Consider the following 27,560-nt stretch of genomic DNA (forward strand, 5'->3'; position numbering starts at 1 on the left):
CACCTGGCTACAGCCTCTCTTCAGGTAGTTGTAGACAGCAATGAGGTCACCCCTGAGCCTCCTCTTGTCCAAGGTGAACAACCCCAGCTCCCTCAGCCTCTCCTCATAGGCTTTGCTTCAGGCCTCTGAGATTATCAAATCCAACCTATCCTCTAACCCTTGTAATTAACTAAACGATGGTACCAAAGGCCCCAGCCCCCCTCTTTTCAAACACCTTCAGGGATGGTGACTCCACCCTGGGCAGCCTAACATCCAGCCTAAACCTGTCCTAGCAGAGCTTGAGACTGTGTCCTATTGTTCTGTCATTGAGTGCCTGGGAAAAGAGACCAACCCCCTCCTGGCATGAGGATGCAAGTCTAATTTCATTTTTAGTTTTGCCACAGATAGTACTTAATTTCATTTTAATGTTTCCTTTTAAATTAAAGAATAAGGAAAACAATCTCTGGAGCTTAGTGTCATGGATGAGAAAATAAGTCTTACTGACCTGCCAAGCAATAAACAAAAAGGAAAAATAACCCAGTTAACAAGATTTGACTTAAGTGGCTTCCTCTGAGCACCCATTTCACCATGAAATCTCCCACAACAGGAGAAAAAAAGAAATAGTGAGAAACAGATTTTTTAGCCTGGAGAAGAGGAGGCTCAGGGGTGACCTTATTGCTGTCTACAACTACCTGAGGGGTGGTTGTGGCCAGGAGGAGGTTGCTCCCTTCTCTCAGGTGGCCAGCACCAGAACAAGAGGACACAGCCTCAGGCTGTGCCAGGGGAAATTTAGGCTGGAGGTGAGGAGAAAGTTCTTCACTGAGAGAGTCATTGGACACTGGAATGGGCTGCCCGGGGAGGTGGTGGAGTCACCGTCCCTGGAGCTGTTCAAGGCAGGATTGGACATGGCACTTGGTGCCATGGTCTAGCCTTGAGCTCTGTGGTAAAGGGTTGGACTTGATGATCTGTGAGGTCTCTTCCAACCCTGATGATACTGTGATACTGTGATTTTATTCTGGCTCACTACAAATATAGAGACTCCCTGGCACTTTAGAATTCCAGTTTTAGCCTTGCCACACAAAGCCCTGCATATTCTCAGTTAAAATGAAATATCTTCATATTGTAGTTGAACAATTGTGGGACATTGTCAAGAGTGGGAAAAAAAGAAAGAGACAGGACACTGCAGCTTTATTTTGAACAGCTGTAAGTTCCTATTAGGAGAAAGTTGGAATTCAGCAAGGAAACAAACAGAGCTCCACTACAGACCTGGCCTGTGATTAGTTATAAAGATATAAACACTTTAATGTGGTTTTGAATGTGTTCTGTGGTTAGGAGAAAGAGAGTAGATCACTGGGCTGCTCTGAATTTTGCACAGGTGCCAGCAAAGAGCATTTGTAAACAGTGCTGAATTTTGCTCTTTGATTAATGAATTAGGAATGAAGCAGCTCTCCAGTGGAAATCAATTTTCTTCAATACAAGAGGAAAGCATCTCTGCAAATATTTAGAAGAGAAGTTTATTGAAAGCTGCTCAGTTTGCTTCTACAGCTTCTCCCTAGAGCCCTGCCTCCATTCCGTGAGGGTGATGAGACACTGGAACAGATAGCCCGGGGAAGTTATGGATGCCCCTCACTGGAAATGTTCAAAGCCAGGTTGGATGGGGCCTTGGGCAACATGGTCTAGTGGAAGGTTTCCCTACCCGTGGCAAAGGGGATGGAACCAGGTGATCTTTGGGGTCACTTTCATCTATTCTGTGATTCTTTATGATGTCACTGCTCACAGCACTTGAAAGAATAAAAGCAGCGTTAGAACAGATGCAACTGGCAGGATGCACTTCAAGATCTCTTGGAGTGATACCTAGAATTTGCCTCATGATGCATGGCAAAGCTGTTGCTACCTTCTTAGAATAAAAACCACAGTGATTTCTTCCTAAGGCTGGAAGAGCCAAAGTCAATAGTTTCACAGTACTCAATACAAGAAACTCCAAAATACTTCTTATGGTTTGGGTGTTTCCCTCCCACACTCTTATGAAAATCATCCAGACTAGACTCAGCCACTGGAAATTAAGGAATGAAGCTTTAGCACCAATATCCAAGCAGGTATTTACAATAGATACAGCTAGAGACAGAAATAGACAAGTTAAAAGGTAATACAGAAACACAACAGCCCTCCCATAAACCAGAGTCCCCAGGAGGGGCTCCCAACCACCCTTTCACCTCCTTTCCATCCCTCTACCTTATCTCAGACTTTGCCTTACATGCAAGGTGAGTTTGGAGAATCAGCCAGGGTGGTTAGAAAGCAGAAGGATTAGTTACACAGACAGCAGGTTAGAGAGAGAAGGGAGGCAGCCAGAGGCAGAGAGCAACTGAGTCATCTATGTGTTCTTGTTCTTATCCATCTCAGCAAGCCTATGAGTGCAGCAGGCATTATCATTTTTTCCTTTTCACAGCCTAGCATCTAATTCTTCTTACCAAAATATCCCAGCTAGCTTCAAACTAGCACAATACTTAACACTCAAGAATCAGAATGAAGATGGAAGGGCAAGCTCCCCTGTGAGCAGACACTCTCTGCACCACTAAATCCCCAGAAATACTCAGTGTGCGTGTGAGGAGAAGGAAACAGGCACACAATTCCCTCTTTTTCTCTCCTTGTCTTCCAGAAAGACATTCTTTTTCCTTCACAACAAATGCTATCGTTTCTACACAGGGAATGCAACACATACTGCCTATCATTTCCTTTCAAATTTGAGAAGAGTGTGCAACTGAAACTGCAGAAGCTTTTCCACTTATTAAAATGCAGGGACGTTCCTGGCAAAAGAGACAATTACTTTTTTTTTCTTTAGAAAAGAGGAAATTTCTATCACACTTCTGTATGTCACAAGTGGAACACATTTTAGAAGTAAAATTCTTTCCATTTCATATAATGGCATCAAATTTTCATAGGCCACTAGCTGTCAAAAATAAAAGCTGTACAAAAATAAATTCCCTTCTTCAACAAAGGCAAGTGAGGCCATACTAATCCTTTCAGACCTAGGAAAACAGTTTCAAGATTTCTAGTTATAAATGTACAGAAAGCTACAAGTAGCTTCCCCTTTGGTGTTTGTGTTGCCTCTGGCAAAAAGCACACTCTGCACCGCCTGGAGACAGGAGTGCAGCTTAGGCTTCTCCTATCATCCAAAGACCTCAGCAAGGTGTTCAGTAAAGCAAAAACTGAAGAACAAGCATTTCAATGGCATTAAATAATCAGAGAAGAGTATCTAAATTGATTTCACAGAATTGTCAGGGTTGGAAGGGACCTCAAGGATCTTCCTGTTCCAACTCCCCTGCCATGGGCAGGGACACCTTCCATTAGATCAGGTTGTCCAGAGCCACATCCAGCCTGGCCTTAAAAATATCTAGGGATGAGGCTTCCATCAGCTCCCTGGGCAACCTGTTTCAGTGTCTCACCACCCTCATGGCAAAGACTTTCTTCCTAACACCTGATCTAAATCTACCCTTCCAGTCCTATCACTACCCCACACCCTGAAGTGTCCCTCAACAGCTTTCAAATAGCCCACTTCAGATACTGGAATGCCACAATAAGGTCCCCTCAGAGCTTTCTCTTCTGCAGACTGAGCCAGACTCTCTCAGCCTGTCCTCATAGGAGAGATGCTCCATCTCTCTGATCATCCTTGTGGCCTTTCTCTGGACATGTTCCAGCACATCCAGATCTTTCTTGTAATTGGGGTTCCAGAATTGGATGCAGTATTCCAGGTGGGACCTCATGAGAGCAGTGTAGAGGAGAATCACCTCCCTCAACCTGCTGCCCACACTTCTCTTGATGCAGCCCAGAATACAGTTGCAAGTGTACACTGATGGCTCATATTTAGTTTCTTATCCACCAGCACCCTGAAGTCCTTTTCTTCACAGCTGTTCTCAAGCCAGTCACTGCCCAGCCTATATCAGTGCCTGGGATTGCCCCAACCCAGATGCAAGACTTTAATGTCTTAATAAATCATATCAACCTGCAAAATGCCACGCACCTCTTCGTACTCCACCTTTCAATCATCTTCTCTAAAGCCTGTGGTTCAATTTCTCTCCAAATCTATTTTCTCCTGTCTTTAATTTGTCATGAGAGCAACTGATTATTCATCTAGCAGTTCCATTCACACACCAGAAATAAAAAGCTTCTTCAGATGGTAATGAATGCTTTTGTGAGTCTTCCAGTCTTGCTTGATTGGAAAAATCAAGTCTTGCTTGACTGGAAAAATCAAGTCTTGCTCGACCTAAAAAATCTTGCAAAAGATGTCTCTTTTGTTCAGAAACGTTAATACAAACTTGGAATGTGCTTGTCAGTGTTTTCACACATCAGTGGAAGATTAATCCTGCCACATAGGGTGTATCCATAACCTCATTAACTTGATCCAGCTAAGCAAGAGCCTGCCATTCCCTCTCTCATCATCTGGAGAAACAGGAAGAAAGTTCTGAGCAAAGAACCTGAAGAAAATTCACACACTGAATGTTCTGACATTGCTGCGGCATATTTCAGCAATATTTACCATTTTCTTTCCAAAATACAAATTGTTGGTCTGTGCTGACTAACTACAGGCTTGAAAGCTTTATGCCACTGGTAGAAAATAACTGTTCTCTTTATTTCTGTCAACATGGCAACCGCCAGCACCATGGTAAACAGAAAAGGTTGGAGGACTGACCTATGTGTTTGTATTTCCTCAAGTCCATTGCTCCTCTTGCATTTCATTTATTCTTTGAGGTTCTCAAACAATTCTCAACTTTGAGGCAAAAAAAAAGCCACTGCCAGCTCTAAAACTTTCTTCCAGAGCACGGAGCCGACCGCCTGGGATTGGCCTGCACAAGGGCTCTGCAGACCATCTGTCATGGCCTCAGGAGCAGGCAAGAGCCTGGCTTGGAAAATAGCCATTTTCTCTCATTTTCTGCAGAGTCACCCCTGAAGCTCCTTTGAGTGCAGCATGTGCAGCAGCAACTGTGTTTATGACTTGGTACCAGCCAGGCAGTCTGAGCAGCAAGGTGTCAGATAAAGACAACACAAAACATTTCTTTCCTGTTTTCTGTCCCACAAGTCCTCCCAAGGGCTGTGAGACACCAGCTGCTCCATGCCAGAAAAGGATTACCCTGAACAGGCCTTCGGGGCACATGAAGTACTCCCAGTGCTGTCACCTACCCAGCCAATTTCATTAGGGTGCTCTGAGGACTGCCAGACACCCCTCAAGGCACATTAACCTCTAAGTCACAATCAGAAAAGGAACCCACATATAGCATTTTGAAACCCTACTGCTGCCAACCAAGTGCCATAATGCCAACACCGAATACAGCTGGGGAGCCAGCTGAAGGTATTGGAAAGAAAAGAAAGGCCACTAACTACATGGAGCTCAGTAATATTGATTCTAACTTGTTTCATAGAATCAACCAGGTTGGAAGAGACCTCCAAGATCATCCAGTCCAATCTAGCACCCAGCCCTATTCAGACAACTAGACCATGGCACTAAGTGCCTCAGTCAGGCTTTGCTTCAACACCTCCAGGGACAGTGACTCCACCACCTCCCTGGGCAGCCAACAACTTCCTCCTAACATCCAGCCTAGACCTCCCCTGCCACAACTTGAGACTGTGTCCCCTTCTTCTGTTTCTGGTTTCCTGGCAGAAGAGACCAACCCCACCTGGCTACAGCCTCCCTTCAGGTACTTGTAGACAGCAAGGAGGTCAGCCCTGAGCCTCCCCTTCTCCAGGCTAAAGAACCTCAGCTCCCACACACAAAGGGCTGTGTTCCAGGACTCTCACCAGCTTTTCACTTTCTTGCATTTCATAATCCACCCTGTCAGCTCTGGTTTTCATTCATTTAGAAGACCTAGTATGACATTTTCATGAGTATGAAGCTGTTTGCTGCCTCTTACAAGAGGAAGCCCACTCCGTCACTCCTGCATCTTAAACCTGCATGCATGAGGGAGCATCTAGAGACACAGACCAGAGCTTGCTTTGTAGGTTTTTTAGCAGTGAGAATTACCATCAAAGCAGGATGCAAGTTTTGTGCAGCTGAAGAATGCTGGGAGAAAACAAGATTATGTGTGTAGCCATCCTGGAGAGCCCCAGAAGTTAATGACTTTGTACAGTCCGTGGAAGAGAAAGATCTTACAAATGTGACATGGGACCTAACAGGCAGGCATTTGTCACTTAGATATGTGCACAGTCTCCAGAGCTGTCTGGCTGACAAAACCACAGCTATTAAAATATATTCTAAATAAAAAGAGATGCAAGGGTACATTATTCTCAAGGCTGCTAGGTGTCAGACAGATTTACAATAGAAATGTAATCCCATCCCAGCCTACCTGTGAGTCACCGTTACAAATCAGAATGCTGGAGATCTTGCTGCTCCGTACCAGAGAGTCAGCAATACTCTGAGTCATTACTCATTCTCCTGAGTGGATTGCACTATCACAATTTCTCCTGAAGAATATAATTTGGTTTCCCATTATAGATAATTGGAATGTGTTTTATCTCAATACAATGTCCAGTCAAATGAAACACAGAAGGACATTTAAAAACAGAAAGAAAGCAAGCAAAAAGAAATCAAAGCACCTAATAGGTTTGTCTTTCACTGCTCATGGACATATTCTGATTCACTTTTTTCTACTTCACTGTCCTTGTATATGTAATTTGGAAATAGCTCAGACAATGCTTACTTGATTTTGACTGAATCACAGAACTGTTTTGGTTGGAAAACACCCTCTAAGATCATTAAGACCAACCATCAAACTAAGACCATCACGGCCATTGAACCATGTCCCAAAGTGTCATGTCTACATGTTTCTTGAACACCTTCAGGAATGGTGACTCCACCACCTCCCTGGGCAGCTTGTTCCAATGCCTGACCACTCTTGCAGGATAGAGTTTTTTCCTAATCTCCAACTTAAACCTCCCTGGCACAACTTCAGGCCATTTCCTCTCATTTTATCACCTGATACTAGGGAGAAGAGACTGCCCAGGCACTTACTCCAACTTCCCTTCAGATTATAAAACCTCATTTCCCTCAGCCACTCCTCACAAGACTTGGTTTCAAGCACAAGCACGGGTACAGTATGGCCTAGAGCAAAAGATGTAACAACGAAGTGAACAATGAATAAAAACTACTAAAAACAGCATGAATGACATTGTGACCACACTGTAACATCCACCTCCAATGAAACACATCTCTCAGGAAAACAAACACACACAGCTCAAAGCTTGAAATTACTTAAGCCATTACAGTGAAATTTCATCTGGCTTTATTAATCAGATATCCACTGAGATGTGCAGCATATGTTAAAGCTGACAGCCTTAAAAAGTGAAGGAAAACATGAGAAACAAAGCACATGCAACCAACCACCCCTTAGTTTTAATTCATGAATATAAGACATTTCTCCTGAACAGTTCCGTTTTGGGGTTAGCTTTGGTGAGCACAGAGACTCAACACCAAGTACAGCACATCACTCAAGAGATTTTCTTAGCAGAACTAGACAAAGCAGATCATAGAATCAAGCAGGTTGGAAGCGACCTCCAAGCTCATCCAGTCCAACCTAGCACCCAGCCCTGTCCAATCAGCTAGACCATGGCACTAAGTGTCCCATTCAGGCTTTGCTTGAACATCTCCAGTCCGAAGATGAAGGGCATACCTTGGAGTTTCAGATAATGTGAGTGAAGGGCAATCAGATAATATTTCCTCCCTCAGGTATTGGCTACTACATGTGTGACTGAGCACTCCTTTTAAATGTCATCCTGCTCTTCTTTACAGCCCTGGTGCTTACTTCCAGCATGTGAGGAAGACGAGGAATAGACAAAGTCAGAATATCATCCTAGAATCACAGAATCAGTCAGGGTTGGAAGGGACCACAGGGATCATCTAGTTCCAACTTCCCTGCCCAGGGACACCCTACCCTACATCAGGCTGCACACAGCCTCATCCAGCCTGGCCTTAAACATCTCCAGCCATGGGGCCTCAACCACCTCCCTGGGAAACCCATTCCAGCCTCTCACCACTCTCATGTTGAACAACTTCCTCCTCACCTCCAGTCTGAACCTACCCACCGCCAGCTTTGTTCCATTCCCCCCAGTCCTGTCACCCCATCAGAACCTAAAAAGTCCCTCCCCAGCTTTTTTGAAGGCCCCCTTCAGATCCTGGAAGGCCACAAGAAGGTCACCTGGGAGCCTCCTCTTCTCCAGACTCAACAGCCCCAGCTCTTTCAGTCTGTCTTCACAGCAGAGCTGCTCCAGCCCTCTGAGCATCCTCCTGGCCCTGCTCTGGACACACTCCAGCATCTCCACATCCCTCTTGGAACAGTGGCTCCAGAACTGGACATAGTGCTCCAGGTGGGGTCTCACCAGAGCGGAGTAAAGGGGGGAATCACCTCCCTCAGCCCCTCTCCTTGAACAATGTGTGGTCTCTACAGCCTCTCAATCCTCCTTTTTTTTTTTTTTTCCCCAGGCCTTCCCTCACTGCTTTAAAAGCAGTTTTGGTCTCCATATCCTCATTAAATACTACAAAACACAGTAACAACACAAGCACTCAGGAGAGACAGCCAACCTCTTGTCACCAGCTCTGTACATATCTTCATGGTATCGATCCAATGATACTTGGAACCAATCAATATTTGTTCAACAAGCAGCAGAAGTCAGCACCAATGTGCATTCTGAAGTAGTCCAATTGATGCTGCATAGCCAAGACAGTCAAAAGCACTAGAACAGTATCTTGCCTTGGTTTATCTGTTGTGACTCAGAGCCCTTGAGTTAGCTTAGATTGCTACAACCCTTCTGCTTCAGAGAACAAATCACAGTATCACAGTATCACCAAGGCTGGAAGAGACCTCACAGATCATCAAGTCCAACCCTTTACCACAGAGCTCAAGGCTAGACCATGGCACCAAGTGCCACGTCCAACCTTGCCTTGAACTGCCCCAGGGACGACGACTCCACCACCCCCCCAGGCAGCCCATTCCAGTGCCCAATGACTCTCTCAGTGAAGAACTTTCTCCTCACCTCCAGCCTAAATTTCCCCTGGCGCAGCCTGAGGCTGTGTCCTCTTGTTCTGGAGTTGGCCACCTGAGAGAAGAGAGCAACCTCCTCCTGGCCACAACCACCCTTCAGGTAGTTGTAGACAGCAATAAGGTCACCCCTGAGCCTCCTCTTCTCCAGGCTAAACAATCCCAGCTCCCTCAGCCTCTCCTCGTAGGGCTGTGCTCAAGGCCTCTCACCAGCCTCGTCGCCCTTCTCTGGACACGCTCAAGCATCTCAGTGTCCTTCCTAAACTGGGGGGCCCAGAACTGAACGCAGTACTCGAGGTGTGGTCTGACCAGTGCAGAGTACAGGAGCAGAATGACCTCCCTGCTCCTGCTGACCACACCATTCCTGATGCAGGCCAGGATGCCACTGGCTCTCTTGGCCACCTGGGCACACTGCTGGCTCATGTTCAGGCGGGTATCAATCAGTACCCCCAGATCCCTCTCTGTCTGGCTGCTCTCCAGCCACTCCGACCCCAGCCTATATCTCTGCATGGAGTTGTTGTGGCCAAAGTGCAGCACCCTGCACTTGGAGCTATTGAACCCCATCCCATTGGACTCTGCCCATCTGTGCAGGCGGTCAAGGTCCCGCTGCAGAGCCCTTCTGCCCTCCAACTCAGTCACATCTGCCCCCAGCTTAGTGTCATCTGCAAACTTGCTGATGACTGACTCCATGCCCTCATCCAGATCATCTATGAAGATGTTAAAGAGGATGGGGCCCAGCACTGATCCCTGAGGGACACCACTAGTGACTGGCCGCCAGCTGGATGTGGCACCATTCACCACCACTCTCTGGGTCCGGTCCTCCAGCCAGTTCCTAACCCAGCACAGAGTGTTGCCATCCAAGCCATGGGCTGACAGCTTAGCCAGCAGTTTGCTGTGGGGGACAGTGTCAAAGGCCTTGCTGAAGTCCAGATAGACCACATCCACAGGCCTCCCCACATCCACCAAGCGGGTCACCTGATCATAGAAGGAGATCAGGTTAGAAAGGCAGGATCTGCCCTTCCTAAACCCATGCTGGCTGGACCTGAGATCTTTGCCATCCCTCAGGTGCGCGGTTATTGGCCCCAAGAGAACCTGCTCCATCAGTTTCCCTGGCACTGAGGTCAGGCTGACGGGTCTGTAGTTCCCAGGTTCCTCCATCCGACCCTTCTTGTGGATGGGGACCACGTTGGCCATTTTCCAGTCTCCTGGGACCTCTCTGGTGAGCCAGGACTGCTGGAAAATGATGGAGAGTGGCTTGGCCAGCTCAGCTGCCAGCTCTCTCAGCACCCTGGGATGGATCCCATCTGGTCCCATGGACTTGTGGGTGTCCAGATGACTCAGCAGGTCCTGAACTAATTCTTCATGAATTTCCAGGGGAACACACCGCTCCCCGACCCCATCCCCCAGTTCAAGAGGCCACTTGCCTCCTCCTCCTCCCTCCTTACTGTTGAAAACTGAGGCGAACAAGGCATTCAGGACCTCTGCCTTTGCTTCATCATCAGTTATAGTGTTCCCCTCCTGGTCCAGTAAGGAGTGGAGGCTCTTCTTGCCCTTCCTTTTAGCATTGATAAATTTATAAAAGTGTTTTTTGTTAACTTTCACGGAAGTGGCAGCCTAAGTTCTAGCTGAGCCTTAGCCTCTCTAATTTTTCTCCTACATAGTCTGGCTACCTCCTTAAACACATCAGGAGAAGCCTTCCCCTCCTTCCAGAGGTGATACATCCTCTTTTTCTCCCCCACTTCCTTCAGGAGCTCTTTGCTCATCCAGGCTGGTCGCCTTCCCCGCCGGCTCATCTTTCGGCACATGGGAACTGCCAGCTCCTGTGCCTTCAAGAGCTCCTGTTTAAAGTAGGTCCAACCATCCTGGACCCCTTTGTTCTCGAGGACTGCTGCCCAGGGGACATTGGAAATAAGTTCCTTGAGCAAATTGAAGTTTGCCCTCCTAAAGTCCAAGGTGTAGGTTTTGTTGTGGTGCCTCCCTACCTCCCTGTATATTGAAAACTCCACTAACTCGTGATCACTACACCCCAGGCAGCCTCCCACTATCACATCTCCTACCAGCCCTTCTCTGCTGGAGAGCAGCAGGTCAAGCTGAGCTTGACCCCTAGTAGGCTCGCTTAACAGTTGGGTCATGAAGCTGTCCTCCATGCACTCCAGAAATCTCCTGGACTGCCTCCTCTCTGCTGAATTAAGTTCCCAGCAGATATCTGGCAGGTTAAAGTCACCCACAAGGACAAGATCTGAAGATCTTGAGACAGCCTCCAACTGTTTGTAAAATATCTCATCTGTTTCCTCATCCTGGTTGGGTGGTCTGTAACAGACTCCAACCAGGATGTCAGATTTATTAGTCCTACCTCTGATTTTAACCCACAAGGTCTCTACCCCTTCATCCCTCACCTCAAGCTCAATGGCATGGAGTGACTCCCTAATGATACTCTCTAAGCTCTGCCCTGCTTCAACACACTTAACACTCCTTCACAGAATCACAGAAACATTCTGGTTGGAAAAGACACTCAGGATTATCACATCCAATCATTAGCCCTACTCTAAAAAAGTTCACCCTTAAGCAACATCCAAGTATCACATTTAAATGACTTTTAAACATGTCCAGGGTTGGTGACTCCACCACCTCCCTGGGCAGCACCTTCCAATGCCTGACCACTCTTGCTGGGAAAAAATTCTTCCTAATTGTCATGGAGAGCCTGTAGGCCTGAAAATAGGCTTACTTTGTGCCTTGCCCTGCCTGGACATGCCTCTGCCTGCACCAGAGGTAAACATATTAAACGAGCACAAAGGGGCACAACAGACCTGGTGCCATAAAGTCTGGCCTCCCCAGGACACCCGATTGTGTAAGCCCCCACATGCCCAGCTCATGCCTGCCTAGTGTAAGGCCCATGTGATTCCCATATTTGGAAGGTCAGGCCTGTGGCTTTTGCCTATTATGGTAAGGTTTGGCTGACTGCCAACCTGATTGGTCATTCTAGTGGCCAATGGGCCATAATTCTCAGCCCACATTTAATAAATAGGGGTGCACAGGTAAACACGTGCTTGCTCCCCCACACTGCTTGCCTGCCTGCGTACATACTTGCAGAGCTCACTTATGCCTGCCTTTACGGAGCTCAGACTCCCGTGCAGCCGTGCAGCCTGTTGCACACCTCCTGCCTTATGACTACCTGGTGTGCACCATTGCCACACGTTGCCAGGAGCAGACCCACTTGTCTGCACACTATCGACCTGAGTAGCCAGCGCTACATCATGCTGAGACAGCACGGCATCCTGCCTCTGCACCTGAGATCCTGCTTATGTATCTCTGGAGATAGCATCCAGAAGAATCCAGCAGCACAAGGTCAGAGACTATTTCCCCTGAAGCCTGAGGATTCCAGCCTCAAAGTCCACTGGCAGACACTCTGAAGAATTGGACACTCGTATAGGCTGTGACATAGCCCCAGAGGGTGACTATTGATAAAGCAGAAATTGTGAGTAAATGCTTTAATGCTTCTGTAATTTCTATTGCCTCTGCCTAGAGCAGAAAGAGCTTTCAGCCCACCCTTGCTGGGCAAGTAGTATATGACCCCAAGCGGCACTAAACCACAGGGAAAATCTCTCTCTGTTTAATAGTTTGAATGTATGCTAGTTGTTATAATAGTTAATGTTTGATATATTCCCACAATGCCTTCATAGCCATGTAGAACAGATACTAATATTAAAGTTCAGTGGTTGGGGGTGGCAAGAGTTGAAAATACTGAAGTTAATAAATATATGTATTTTTATAAAATAGCCTCTCACATCAATTAATTTCTCCCCTCAGCCACAACCAGTGTAGGTGGCAGAATACCCCTCCAGGACACTAATGTCCAGTCTAAACCCACCTAGTAGAGCTTGAGGCCATTCTCTCTTGTTCTATCATTATGTACCTGTGAGAAGACACCAGCAACAGCCTCTCCAAAACGTCCCTTCAGGTAACTGTAGACAGCAATGAGGTCTCCCCTCAGCCTCCTCTTTTTCAAACTAACCATCCCCAGCTTCCTCAGTTTCCTTTTATAAGATTTATTCTCCAGGCCCTTCCACGGCTTCATTGCCCTTTGAACTCACTCCAGCACCTTCACATGTCTCTTGTAATGAGGCGCCCAAAACTTAACACCATACTCATCAGAACCAAGTACAAGGGGACAATCATGTCCCTGTCACAGGCTCACAGAATGTTAGGGGTTGGAAGGGACCCAAAGAGATCATCAGGTTCAACCCCCCTGCCAGAGCAGAACAATCCTATCTAACACAGAGCACACAGGAACACATCCAGACAGGCCTTGGAAGTCTTCATAGAAGGAGACCTCACAACCTCTCTGGGAAGCCTGTTCCAATGCTCTGGGACCCTTACAGTAAAGAAGTTCCCCCTTGTGTTGAGGTGGAACCTCTTTTGCTGCAACTTACACCCATTGCTTCTTGTCCTATCACATTTGTAGCCTAACTACTTTTATCCTTCTGTAAAAAGCTAGAACTGCATCTCAAGTGAACTTCTTCACAAGCATTCATTCTAAACATACTGGTGAAGCAAAATTTGCTTGTTAATCGCTCTCAGAAGAACTTCTTACAACATCATAAACCATGGGCAGCCACCAAAATGACTCTTAATGTTTCCACAAGGGAGAAAGGAAGCAAGGAAACACCTAATGCTGATGTCAACAGGATGCTAAGAGATGAAAACATGGTGTTAAAGAATCACTTTTACAAAATGTACAACTGAGGGCATGCTGACATTTAAAATTCACAGTTAGGTTTTCCATAACACAGCACTCAACAAATCACCGTGCAGTATAAACACTGCATCCAAAACTAGAAGCGACTCAAAGTCAAGGCTCAGATGTTTTAGTCAAACCCAGGGGTACAGAGGAGAGTAAGTGACCACGGCCCCTCCAAATAGGGAGAACAGTTTAGTAAAAGAAGGGATGTGTACAAGCCATTGTGATTAAGATCCCTCTTGTGGCTACAGGTTGTTTAGAAAATTACCAGAAACCAGATAGAGATTAAAGGCCTTGGTAAAGGCAGTAAATTGGATTCTTTCAGCCTTTCACTAAACCACTGTTAGTTGCTACAGAATCTCTCTAGTTTGAAATCCTCTGGATTAGCTAATGATGAAAGCTCTAACAGAAGCTTAACTGTTCTGAGCCAGACTACAAATGTCTTTTTTAAATTAATTTCTCCCACTCTCTGTTTTGCTGTAATAGCTTACAGATACAGGCAAGAGAAGGCTGGGAGTAAGTTCTATTGTCTATATTAGACCAAGTGATAGAACTTGAAAGACCTTTGAAAGCCCCTTCTCTTGCATAGTCTTCATTCATTCTTTAACTCTGTAAAATACCTGCACTTCTAGAGAGTTCACAGAAGCCCTGTCTATGTCCCAAGCCTTGCATTCTGACTCTTAAGAAAAAGATCCTTATTCCTTTTCAGATACCCATATGGCCCAGCCATCATTTCCAAATGTTCTGCACCACAGATTACTTTTCTTTAAGCCTGTCAAGCCAGGTAATAGCTTACTCTGCACTCAGTACCACTGCCATAAAGCCTAAGTGGTATGGGACATCTGATGCCAAATTCTGCACATTTGTGTTCAGGAGTACCAGAAGAAACCTGCCAATCCACCTCCTACTCACAAGGGCACTCTGCATCCTGCTCAGAAGAAATTCACCTTTCCACTTTCAAGTTAGGAAAACCTGAAATCTGTGGTCCAAGCAGAAAAATTTAGTTGAGAAATAGCTAGCTGTGAGTTACTGATTTAGTCAGGGCAAGTAACGAGGCAGGAATTACAAAATATGTAGCTATTTTTAGTTCTGGAAAGCCCCACCCACAGCTATATACTAATTAATTAAATTTGGGCTCTAATTCGGTCAGGAAAATCCTCACAAGGATGCCTATGGGCAGTTCATTCATTTAGGAGAATCAGAATGTTGGAGAAGTTTAGCCACAAAATGGCTTTGCCTCACTTACAAATAAAAGGCACCCTGGAGGCCTAGGGAATGTTTGTGCTACTCATGGTGGAGGAGTAGAAATTTCAAGGTAGTTTCTGGCTTCTTTGCAGGAGTGTTGGAACTGCTCAGCATTTTGATAGCCATTAAGAGGCTTTTAGTGCTTCCCAGGTTCTAGCAGGCTGCTGGGAAAGAGGCAGATGATCTCCTGACCTGATCCTGGTTGCTCTTGGCATGGAGGTTTGCCAAGGTGCAGGCAGGATCTCTCGCAGATGTGCGGAGAGCAGAGGCATTTCTCACCACGTCATGAGGCACTAAATGCCTTCTCCTAGGTGGTGGTTCAAGCCCAAAATATCAGGGCTAAGCTGTTCTGAAGCTCAAGGTAGAATAAAACACATTGGTAGAGCACTTGTCAGGGCAGAGAAGAATGTAGGGCAGAGCAGCATACAGTGAGGCAGAGGCAGCACAACTGTTTGCAACTTAGCTCCATTTATATTATTTGCCCAAGTATAATGTCTCCTTTGGCCACAGATTCACCAGTCAGAATGGCACTTGCAAAACTGACCATATTAGGTGAAACCAGGGCTTGCTCACCCTTATTTGGGCAAGACACCAGCAAGTACTTAAACAACTCTGGGTACCTGTTTAGCACTTTGGGAGGGGACATAATGGCTCAAGCTTTTGTTTTCCTCCCAGCCTGCCCTTGCTTCCCCCATCAGCAGAAGGGTGGGGATAAGCTGGACATCTAATAGGCCTATTAGCCTTCCAGGGCAGTTACTAAATACTAAAAGAAACCAAGTTAGTAGGATAATAAGGCAGAGAGATGTGGGAAATCACAAAGGGAGATTAAGCAGAGACTCCTCATCTACAACACCCTTGCTACCTCTCTCTGTTGTCTTGTGCCTTTTAAATGAGAACACAATTACTCCTGTTATGACATCATGGTAAATACATGGAACAATTCACACTAGATACTCAAAGGTTAGAACACAAGAGTCAGGAAAAGAGTCAGTAAAGAAATATAGCTTTAAAAAGTATCTTTTGCTGACACTTCCTGCACATTTGTAATGCTACCCCAGCTGAGAACAACTCAGCAGAACTTGGGGAGATTTTTTATTGAGTATGTCAAATCTCTTGAGCAAGATCATAGAGCAACAAAACCATAGAATCATTTTGTTTGGAAAAGACATCTAAGATCATCAAGTCCAACCACTGACCTAATACCATGGCTATTAAACCACATCCCAAAGTGCCACAGCCACACATTTCTTGAACACCCTCAGGCATTGTGTCTACACCACCTCTCTGGCCAACCTATTCCAATACCTGACTGCTCTTACAGGAAAAAGTTTTTTCCTAATATTCAATCTAAACCTCCCCTGTCATATCTTCAGGCTGTTTCTTCTCATTCTGTCACCTGATGCTAGGAAGAAGAGACCAACCTCCACCTCACTCATCCTCTTTTCAGGGAGTTGTAGAAAGCAATGAAGTCTCATCTCAGCCTCCTCTTCTCCAGACTAAACCACCCCAGTTCCCTCAGGTTCTCCTCACCAGACCTGCTCTCAAGACCCTTCATCATCTTCACTGCCCTTCTTTGGACATGTTTCAGCACCTCAATGTCCTTCTCTGAGTGAGTGGTCTAAAACTGATGCCAGTATTTGAGGTGCAGCCTCACCAGTGCCCAGGACAGGGGCAGGATCACATCTCTATTCTTGCTGGCCACACCTTGCTAATCTAGGCCAGGATATTGGTGGCCTCTTGGCCTCTACACTAACAGCTGCTGTAAGAATATGTTTATAATCAACATTAGATAGACCTGCATTTTGAAATCTCCAAGATGCAATGTAAGTAAGGGGTGAATAAAAGAAACACCACACAAGTTTGATAAGAAAACACTTACAAACTTCTTAGTTCACTTACTGCACTGAAAGGCAGAGGGGAAAATCATAGAATCATAGAATCAACCAGGTTGGAAAAGACCTCCAAGATTATCCAGTCCAACCTAGCACCCAGCCCTATCCAGTCAACTAGACCATGGCACTAAGTGCCTCATCCAGTCTTTTCTTGGACACCTTCAGGGACGATGACTCCACCACCTCCCTGGGCAGCCCATTCCGATAACAATCACTCCTTCTGTGAAGAACTTCCTCCTAACATCCAGCCTATACTTTCCCCAGCACAAATTAAGAGTTAAGCTTAGATATATGTACTTCATGCTTGGTGTATTTCATAGGTAAGCTGCTGAAAACTATTGGTAAAAAGAAGCAGGTGACCTAAGTGTGCAATTTGTTGTTTTAACAATAGCAGATATTAATATTTTAGACCCTTTGCCACTGTCATTGTGAAGTAAGACTTTGACGCAAGGTGAAATTGAAGCATCATTTCTGAGGAATGACAAATTGTAGATGAAACCTGCAGCGTTAAACAGAGAGGGCAGCATTCAATCTCTTCTTGATGATAGCTGGAAATGTCAGAGAATAAAAAAAACCAAGAACTGTTCAAAGCATATACACATACTGCTTTGCATATGCTAGCTTTTTACCCTTATGATGCATCCTCCTCTGAGGCGTTATTTTTATACTAAATCAAGCTTCTGTGTGCAGTCTGGTTGGACAGCCTGCTCTCCAGTTCTGTACTTATATAGGTTACAGAAAACAGAGCTCAGAGATAGATCAGATCAAAATTCATGGTCTGTCATAATGCTGCATGACTTTAAAGGGAGTGTGGGGGAGTGTAAACATGCATGGATGTGTTTTCTTTTTTACTTTTCTACGGGAACAGGAACAAATACTGGGTGAGTAAATATCAGTAACATAGTCTGACTTGTAAATGAGTGTTCTGAAAATATTTAATGGTGTCTACAGCACATATGTGTACCTATGTATTTATATAAATAGTTACAATTCTCACCACTTTTTCTATATTGCATTCTTGATAGAAAATGCATGTTTCATTTTAGGATGTGGTGTTTAGAGAAGACTATGGGTTTTCTTTTGCTTCTATGTAACTACACTCCAAAAGTCAGGACATGAAGGAACCCAGTACAGCACTTGGCAGTCTTGGTGGGCTACAGGCAGTGTTAACTGTTATCTCATAAACACTTTCACTGGTTCACAGATTGCATCAGGTTGGAAAGGTCATCCTGTTCAACCCCACTGCAGTCAGCAGGGACACCTCCAACTAGATCAGGCTGCCCAGGGCCACATGGAGTGTCATCTCGAATGTCTCCAGGGATGGAGCCTCCATCACATTCCTGAGCAGACTGTTACAGTATTTTACCACTCTTCTGTGCAGAAATTCTTCCTTATGCCCAGCCTAAATCTACCCTGTTCCAGTTCCAAACCATTGCCTGTCATCCTATTCTGGAGAGAAATGGCATTGAATTACAACTCCACAAAGAAGATGTCACCGGTGGCAATGGCAGATAAATACTTTTGTTGCCTGCTCTAAAAGAATACTAAACATAATTAATTAAATATTCCAGGGCTGCTATTTATCTACAAATAAACAGAGAGACCCTTTGAAAGTACCACACACAGTAAGCTACTGTTTTCTGCTCGAAAAATGGTTCTGAAAAGTGAAGAAGAACAAGGGAAGGTCATCTTTTGTACTGCAGCTAACAATAAAGAATCAGATCTTTTCTTATGAATGGATTTAAAATCAAGTGTTGCCAGCAGTATAAAATATCATCTTCTAACAGATACCCAAACTATTTCTATGTGTTCCTTACAAATCTTTTGACTGCTAAAACCAGAGAAGATTCCTGATGACATTGGATGAATACTTAGTACCAGGTACAACAGAAAAACATTTCCTCTCTCCAAAAGAAGGGAATTTTGAAGGTGCAGAGGCCATTGTTCTACCACTGATTACTTCATGACGATGCACTTATCTAGAAAAACACCACCATAAATCAGGTTTGCTTTTCAGTTCACAAACAGCACTCTACTATGCAAAACACACAGCAATAATGTCAGCACCACGTCCGACTACACCATATGATTTTATTCACATATAAAGAGAATGATGGGTTTTGCACAAGGCAACACCAAGGTTGTACTGCAAAAATGTCTTTGGTCTTAGAATACAACCGAAAAGTTAGTTTCAGCTTAAGCAACTTGGCTTGAACTTTTTCTCCCCTCAGACATTTCGATTTTCTGCAGAGCTATTCGTGCTCAAAAAGTCCTGTTTCATATTCTGGGAAGCTATTTTCTGGATGTGTTGTTCTGCTGTTCGATCACACTGATGATATGCAGGAAGTTCAGCTGAGAAAACGGGAAACTGAGGCTGAAGTAAAGGTGGAAGAGGAATATTAGTAGTTCAGACTAAATCCACCATGTTTGTTCACCCTTGTGCTCCTCTGACACACAGTAGCATCGAAGCCACACTTAGCCACATGAAGTTTATTGCTTCTACTCTTGCTTAGCTACTCCAGGACCTTTTACTACAACTATTCCTGTAAATGTGCCTGAGCCTGGATTAAGATTAAATGATACAGAATAAAGAAACCTGTCCACAAGACTTATTTACACAGACCAGAGTCAAGACTGGGCTGCAGGAGCCACTTATGGAGCTGAGGCAGGGCTTAAGCTCTTTGGGGAGCAGCTGAGCAGCTGTGATCAGCAGTGTCCCACTCACTGCAGCAGTCACACAGTCACCCCATGGCTCAGACTTGTGCTTGGCAGCAGGACCAATCACATCATAACTCATACTAGCAGGACAATGGCAATGTCACATTCACATGGACAGAGGGCTTCTCACCCTGTCCAAAAGCCAAGATGTTCTGCCAAGATATTTAGGAGCATAAGCCTGTTAATTGGGTAAGTAAGGCTATTTTTGCTCCCTGGCCTAGCATTGACATTAATGGAGTTACGATCCCTTCTGCCATTGTAGGGGGACTCAGCTTATCCTCACTGACTCTTCCTTCTGAAGCCTTTTGCCAGGTACTTTGAAAGGGGATTAGTGCAGTTTTCCTCGTGAGCAATTTCAGACTATTACCAGAATGTGTCTCTGGAAGACTGAAGGATGAGCTGTTGGTGATTTCTCATCAGCCTTTGCCTTCTGGAAGTCCAGTTCAGGTCACTACAATATACATGCCAAAGTCATGGCATTACTCTTTGCCTGTCATGATCCCTAGAAACAAGCATTAAATACTGTAAACCAATATTTGCAGTAACCTAAAGCTTCTGTAAAGCAGGGTAGTTCTCTTCAGTCTGAGGTAAGTTCACAAAACCAACCTGACTTCCCAAGGTAGCAAAATAATGCTGCAGAGATTATATAAAGATGTTGATTCTGCTCGATATAGAAATATAATAATTGTTAGTTCTGTTCTTTAACAAAAAAAAATACCCCCCCACAAAAAAAAAAACCAAACTTGTTAACTTATAGGTATTTTTAGCATAATTCAATCACCAATATTTAATTAAATATCCATTTAAATAAAGATGCTACAAAATAAGTTTTCCCACAGGAAGCAGCAGCAAGAGCAGCCACTGAGTATGTCTAATCCTCAGTTTCTATTACAACCCACAGTAAGAGTATCCTCCAACACTGCATTCCAGGTGCTCATACAGCAGCAGGTCTTGGAACTGAGTGCACAAGCTTAGGAGAGGAACTGAACAACCCTGTGTCAAATTAAGTATTAGGCAGAAAAAAAAACTGTGGCCATAATCTATTCAAAATAAAGGTAAAAAAGATCCTACCAAGGCTGTTAGCACTGTCATTGTCAATAGCGTATTTGTGATAGGTATCCAAGGACCACAAACAGCCCAGCTGCTCTGTCACCTCTCACCTATAATGTAACAAAACCCAAACCCAACCCTCACTGCTCAGCATCACTAATGCCATTTGTTCACCACCACTTCTCTCTCCCTAAGCCACCTACATCTAAAATGCAAGGCTGAATCTTTTTCAACAACTACCCTGATCTCTTTTCTGTTAAGTTCAGTTGTTGACTCAATCTAATCCAATTGTGACACCTCACAAGGTAGTAGCATAGAACATGGGGAATACTTACACTGCAAACATCATTAGGAAGCTGGCAGTTATTTGTAGGCATCAGCTCAGGAGCTGTCTGAGCAAACAAAAAATTTGCTTACCCTACACAAAGACATCTTGTCTTCCATAATTTATTCCCAGGCTGGGAAGCAGCAGAGGAGTCTGCTAAAACTGATTACAAAGGCAGCCAACCTATCTTAAGATCACTTATAAGATAAAACTTGTCAACACATCAAGAGGTGGAAGTTTGGGCCTGTGCCAGGAGGCAGTCACCTACCCACCATACCTGTGAAGTTAGTGGAGTGTAAAAAATATGATTGTTAGCCTGGCACCACCTTGATGAATTTCTGTGTCTTTTCTGTTACCAGAGACAGGGGTATCAAGATATGCCCCCATTCCCCAAAGGTTTCCCACACCTATGGCCAAAGCCCTGCCCAATTCCTGGTGTTATAGGATACACAGGCATTATAAATACATTATAAATACATTACAAAAGGAATGTTGAAGAAACATTCATCTAGAGTTTGAACTTACTCCTCTTGACCATTTTCTCCTGGAAAACCTTCATTCTAGACAAGGCAGAACCTCTCTGTTTATTTCTGACAGAACCTCTTAAGATTCTGGGCTACTCAATTCAAGAGAGATATTGAGACACTGGAACGTGTCCAGAGAAGGGTAATGAAGCTGGTGAGGAGCCTGGAGCACAACCTTGTGAGGAGAGGCTAAGGAAGCTGGGGGTGTGCAGCTTGGAGAAGAGGATGCTCAGAGATGAACTCATTGCTGTCTACAACTACCTGAAGGGAGGTTGTAGCCAGGTGGGGTTGGTCTCTTCTCTCACACAACCAATAACAGAAGAAGGGGACACAGTCTCAAGTTGTGCTGGGGGGCTATATATTAGGGGGAAGTTCTCCCCAGAGAGAGTGATTGGCATTGGAATGGGCTGCCCAGGGAGGTGGTGGAGTCGCCATCCCTGGAGGTGTTCAAGAAAAGCCTGGATGAGGCACTTAGTGCCATGGTCTGGTTGATTGGACAGGGCTGGGTGACAGTTTGGACTGGATGATCTTAGAGGTCTTTTCCAACCTGGTCAATTCTATGATTCTATTTCTTGTTACCTGATTCTCTGAATAATTATTCTGGAATTTTCTAGTAGGAAAATACACTCCCCAGGCTTCTCCCAACAAAAAGAAGAACAATCCACCTATCTGTGGAGTGCTTGAATGCGATATGGGACATCGGCCCTATTAAAATGTTAATTTATCAATTATGTACACAACGGAAGAAAGGACAAATAGACATTTAAAATTTGATTACTGTTTTATCCACTCTGAGCAGAGCTGGCAGCAAAATCCCCTGCTGTGCTTCCATTTAAAAGAAAAAAGGGTTTAGAACTTAAAATAGATTTGCTATGGTAAGCTACAGGCTCTGAAATGTGAATGCAAATATATCTACTTCAAAATACGTGAACTGGCATAAAAGGTGGCTGGTGCCCCAGTTTCATTAATACTTCACTTCCAAAAGGCAAAGCTGTTACAGCAATTCAGGAGCCTTCCCAGGACAGGAGTGACAAGCATTGTTGTTTCTGTAAAGCTGCATTCATCAGCCGTTTGCATACAGCACATACTTCCAGCAGCACACTCTGCGCAACCACTCATTCATCATCCTGCACTCAGAGCTGCTGGCCCAGTGCTGTGGCTCAGCATTTAATTAAACAGGTATACAAAATCATCAGTTAGCTGATCACATCTCACTGTACAGGCTTCTTGGGACAGCCCTCTTGGTGCTTCCTAATCCATGGCCAGAAACTACTGCTAAGATCAAAGCCCCAGTTCAGAGCTGTTGGGTCATCCACAAAGGTTTCCTTCAGAGTGGGTCCACACTGTCAGACAAGTTTCTCAGTGCAGGAATCTGTGCCACAGCTTCCTACACATCCCAGGATGTTGCTGTGGTAGCACAGACATCTCTGCAGTGACCAAATCACTATCATTGGCTTTGCCTGACTTTCAGAAGAGATCCAATCCCTTTTGGCATACTCAGCTATCTAAATGTCTAATGTCTAAAAATGGTCTAGCCAGAGATGAACACTGAAATCCTCCACAACTGCATCAGCAATATGTAGGAATTAACATTGACCAGCACATGATGGTCCTAAGTTGTGACATGGAGTGGGTGACCTAACCTTGGGTGTCAGAGAACATCTGATTCCTTTTTTCTTATGCTTTTTGACCTAATTGCAAGGATTGACACATTTTAGGATGCTCTTCGAACAACAGAATCAACCAGGTTGATCATCCAGTCCAACCTAGCACCCAGCCCTATTCAGTAAACCAGACCATGGCACTAAGTGCCTCAGCCAGCCTTTTCTCAAACACCTCCAGGCACGGTGACTCCACCTCCTCCCTGGGCAGCCCATTCCAATGCAAATCACTCTCTCTGCCAATAACTTTCTCCTAACATCCAGCCTAGACCTCCCCTGCCACTACTTCAGACTGTGTCCCCTTGTTCTGTTGCTGCTTGCCTGGCAGAAGAGACCAGGCCACAGTCTTCCTTCAGTTAGTTGTAGACACTAAGGAGGTCAGCCCTGAGCCTCCTCTTCTGCAGGCTCCACACCTCCAGCTCCCTCAGCCTCTCCTCACAGGGCTGTGCTCCAGGCCCCTCACCACCTTCGTTGCACTTCTCTGGACACCTTCCAGCGTCTCAACATCTCTTTTGAATTCAGGAGCCCAGAACTGGACACAGCACTCAAGGTGTGGCCTGACCAGTGTTGAAGACAGGAGAAGAATAACCTCCCTCTTATAGTTCTCAAGCAGAGGAGTGCTACTCTGCTTTCTTACCAGCAATGAGTTGAAAATTCTTAAATTCCAAAGGTTTAGGTTAGTTTAGCTACTTTTTAAACTGTCTCTTTGCATTTCATATGTTTCTTTTTTTTACAGCTCATAATCTCACTCAGCATTAACAGTAATGAAAAATAGTTTCATAATCTTTGGCAGACTTCACAGAGTCCTAGAATGGTCTGGGTTGGAAGGGACCTCCGAAGGTCTTCTAGTTCAACCCCTGCTGCAGTAAGGAAAACTTGCTACAACATATCCTGAGAATCTTCATATAAAAGCCACCTGCTGATGATAAACATCTCTACCTTCATGGTAATGGGGAACAGCTCCACCATCCTGCCAACAGCCTGCTGGCTTTTATGACTTTATTGGTCACACTGATCATACCACCCAGAAGTGGTGCAACTTGACAACCTAAGCCCTCTCACTTGATGTAACTCCTTTTGTACTTTTTGTGTTACTCTTAGACAGGACAAGATACTGTTCAGAGGGATACATTCATCTTCCTCAAGTGAGATAACATACTCCAGCAATTTCCTGCCACTTTCATACACCATCCACCACATCTCGTACCAGTAATAATCTGACTAGATTAGATTGTCACTCAGGCTTTTGGCTTTTTGGTGGACAGCAAAGGTTTTGCAGGACAGAGGAAAACCTGAGACCTCCAGCACTCTTCTACTACCATGGAACAGATTCATAGAATCATAGAATCAGTCAGGGTTGAAAGGGACCACAAGGATCAGCCAGTTCCAACGCCCCTGCCATGCCCAAAGACATCCTACCCTACATCAGGCTGCACACAGCCTCATCCAGCCTGGCCTTAAACACCTCCAGCCATGGGGCCTCAACCACCTCCCTGGGAAACCCATTCCAGCCTCTCACCACTCTCATGATCAACAACTTCCTCCTCACGGCCAGCCTGAACCTCCCCACCTCCAGCTTTGCTCCATTCCCCCCACTCCTGCCACTTCCTGATAGTCTAAAAAGTCCCACCCCAGCTTTTTTGGAAGCCCCCTTCAGATCCTGGAAGGCCACAGGAAGGTCACCTGGGAGCCTCCTCTTCTGCAGACTCAACAGCCCCAACTCTTTCAGTCTGTCCTCAGGGCAGAGCTGCTGCAGCCCTCTGAGCATCCTCCTGGACCTTCTCTGGACACACTCCAGCATCTCCACATCCCTCTTGGAATAGTGGCTCCAGAACTGGATGCAGTACTCTAGGTGGGGTCTCAGCAGAGCAGAGTAGAGGGGGAGAATCACCTCCCTGGCCCTGCTGGCCACACTTCTCCTGCTGCAGCCCAGGCTCTAGTTGGCCCTCCAGGCTGCAAGTGCACACTGCTGGCTCCTGTTGAGCTTCTCATCTAGCAGCAGCCCCAAGTCCCTCTCCTCAGGGCTGCTCTCCAGCCACTCACTGCCCAGCCTGGATTTGTGCTAGGGATTGCCTTGACCCAGATGAAAGACCTTGCACTTGGTCTTGGTGAACCTCAGGAGGTTGTTGTGTATCATTTCTCATAAACAAATGAGAAGAATAAACCAACTTTTGAACATTGAATTAAAAGAAAACAACAAACAAACACACAAACAGAACAAAACAACAAAAAAACCAAAATAACAAAAAAACCATAGTGAAACAAACCCAAAACAAATTAAACAAACCCCAATATATGAAAAATAAATGGACAAATAAGTGCTGAGTAGCCACATGAGCACCAGAGCATCTTTTCTTAAACTGGAGGTTAAAAAAGAACACCCAAAAAAGATTCTTTGAAAGTCAAGGAAAGCATAACTTGAAGCCTCAATAACTTGGAACTTGATTTGTGCATGACAACGAGTATTCAGTGTGACATTTCAAACACTGCAAGGAACACAATTCTTTTTAGATTGTGTGGCCACAGTAAATTCAAATAACTATTTGATCTATTATTTATAACAATGACCAGCTGAGTCAATTCTTCTGCCACAGCAGAATATGACCTTCAACACATTTAATGGGTTCTTGTTCTTCGAGTCGTGATGATGTAGCTTCCCCGCATGGTGGAACGGAGCAGGAGCCCAAACAAAAGTATTTAGGTCTGTCTTTAATACCCAAGGTATTGCAGAGCACTTTGGAAAGTAATGCATTAGATGCCAGTGCTGCAGTGCCCGCAGGTAACTGCAGAAGTGATTACATGGCCAGCAGGAGTTCTCAAACACTGTAACAGCATAAACAAACACAACTCTACAGTCCTGTGTGTTTCTGGCGCTTGGGCTAGGTGCCCTGTAGTCTGCATATTATAGTTTAGACAAATCTCTCCCAGTTGCATTGTCCATAATGCCATTTCAGCTGTTTTTTCTCTCCCTATTTGCATTGTCTAGTCATGTCTGTGCATTTGCTCTCCTGTAACTGTTAGGCATCTTGAATGTCCCTCATTATTGTTGCCCAAGAGATAAAGCATCTTTGTTATTTTTCTGCTTTTCATCAGGTTCCAACCATTACTCATGACTGGGCCTGCCTCTGGTGTTTTCCTCAGTGTTTCAAAGCTGAGGGTTTTCCATTTGCTCTCTAAACGACCTCACCATCTGGAAGTAGTTTACAAATCTAGTATGGATGCTACCTGCTCCCTCAGATCTGATTAGTACAGGCTGGTAGGGCACAGAGTGGGAATCTTTGCATTTCAAACCCATTAATCACCATTCAGGGTGGTCTACTCTTCTTAAATAATGATCTTTCATACTTACCAAGACACTGCACTTCAAATAACTTGTTTTCTTCTTTACTTTCTACTTTCCTATCATAGAATCACAGATCAGTTTGGGTTGGAACGGACATTAAAGATCATAGAATGGCTTAAGCTGGAAGAGACCTCATCTAATCCAACCTCTCTGCCATGGGCAGGGATGCCTTTCAATGACACCAGGTTACTCAAGGCCCTATTCAACCTGGCCTTGAACATCTCCAGGGAGGGGGTGTCTACAACCTCTCTGGGCAACCTGTTTCAATGTGTCACCACCCTCACTGTAAAGAATTTCTTCCTATTTTCCAGTGTGAATCTACCCTTTTCCAGCTTAAAAATCTACCTGCTCCCATCTTACACAGCTTTGCTGTAAATTTCTGAACTTCAGAATTAAATAGTATGGTTAAATTCTCCCTCTGTGCAAGCCTACATCACTCCCTACCCGACAGAAGGATTTTCAGTTTTGGCTATCTTACCCCTTAGCTAATGTGCATGACTAAAACTGGTCCCAGATTCACTCCCAGTACCTCAGAGCTCTGTCATCATACTTTGCAAGGAGATCCCTCAGGGCTGAAGTTAATGAAGCCTAAAGTCTGGCTGCACAAAGGGCAGCATAGAGACATAGAGATCCTGGCTGACCAGCTGGCCAGAATCTACATATATCCCTCTAGGTTGCCAATGTAATTACCAAGGGTTTCAGATTGTATTTCTGATAATTACCTGCTCCAGTTAGTCAACAGAGTCAAAAGCTATCTGGTGCTAGCAGAAAGGGACTGATAGCCAGACAAGGAAACAACAGCTCACAGAGCACTGCCAGAGCCATTTCCTTAAGAAAGCAGACCACAACCTCTCTCATGTTTCAGTTTTGTAAATAGAAAGGGTCATTGTATTCTTCTGTGATCCTGATCATAGATCTGGCAATGGAAACCTGCTGTGACAAAGATTTAAGCTGACCAGAATCCCATTCACACCATCATGAACTGTAATTTGGGGTTAATAGATGTAGCCTGGCATAGGACTGATCACATAACTGATGTTTTTTGCAGTTATAACCCTCATG

Source organism: Pogoniulus pusillus, chromosome 6, assembly GCF_015220805.1.
Source record: "Pogoniulus pusillus isolate bPogPus1 chromosome 6, bPogPus1.pri, whole genome shotgun sequence".
Taxonomy (NCBI): domain Eukaryota; kingdom Metazoa; phylum Chordata; class Aves; order Piciformes; family Lybiidae; genus Pogoniulus; species Pogoniulus pusillus.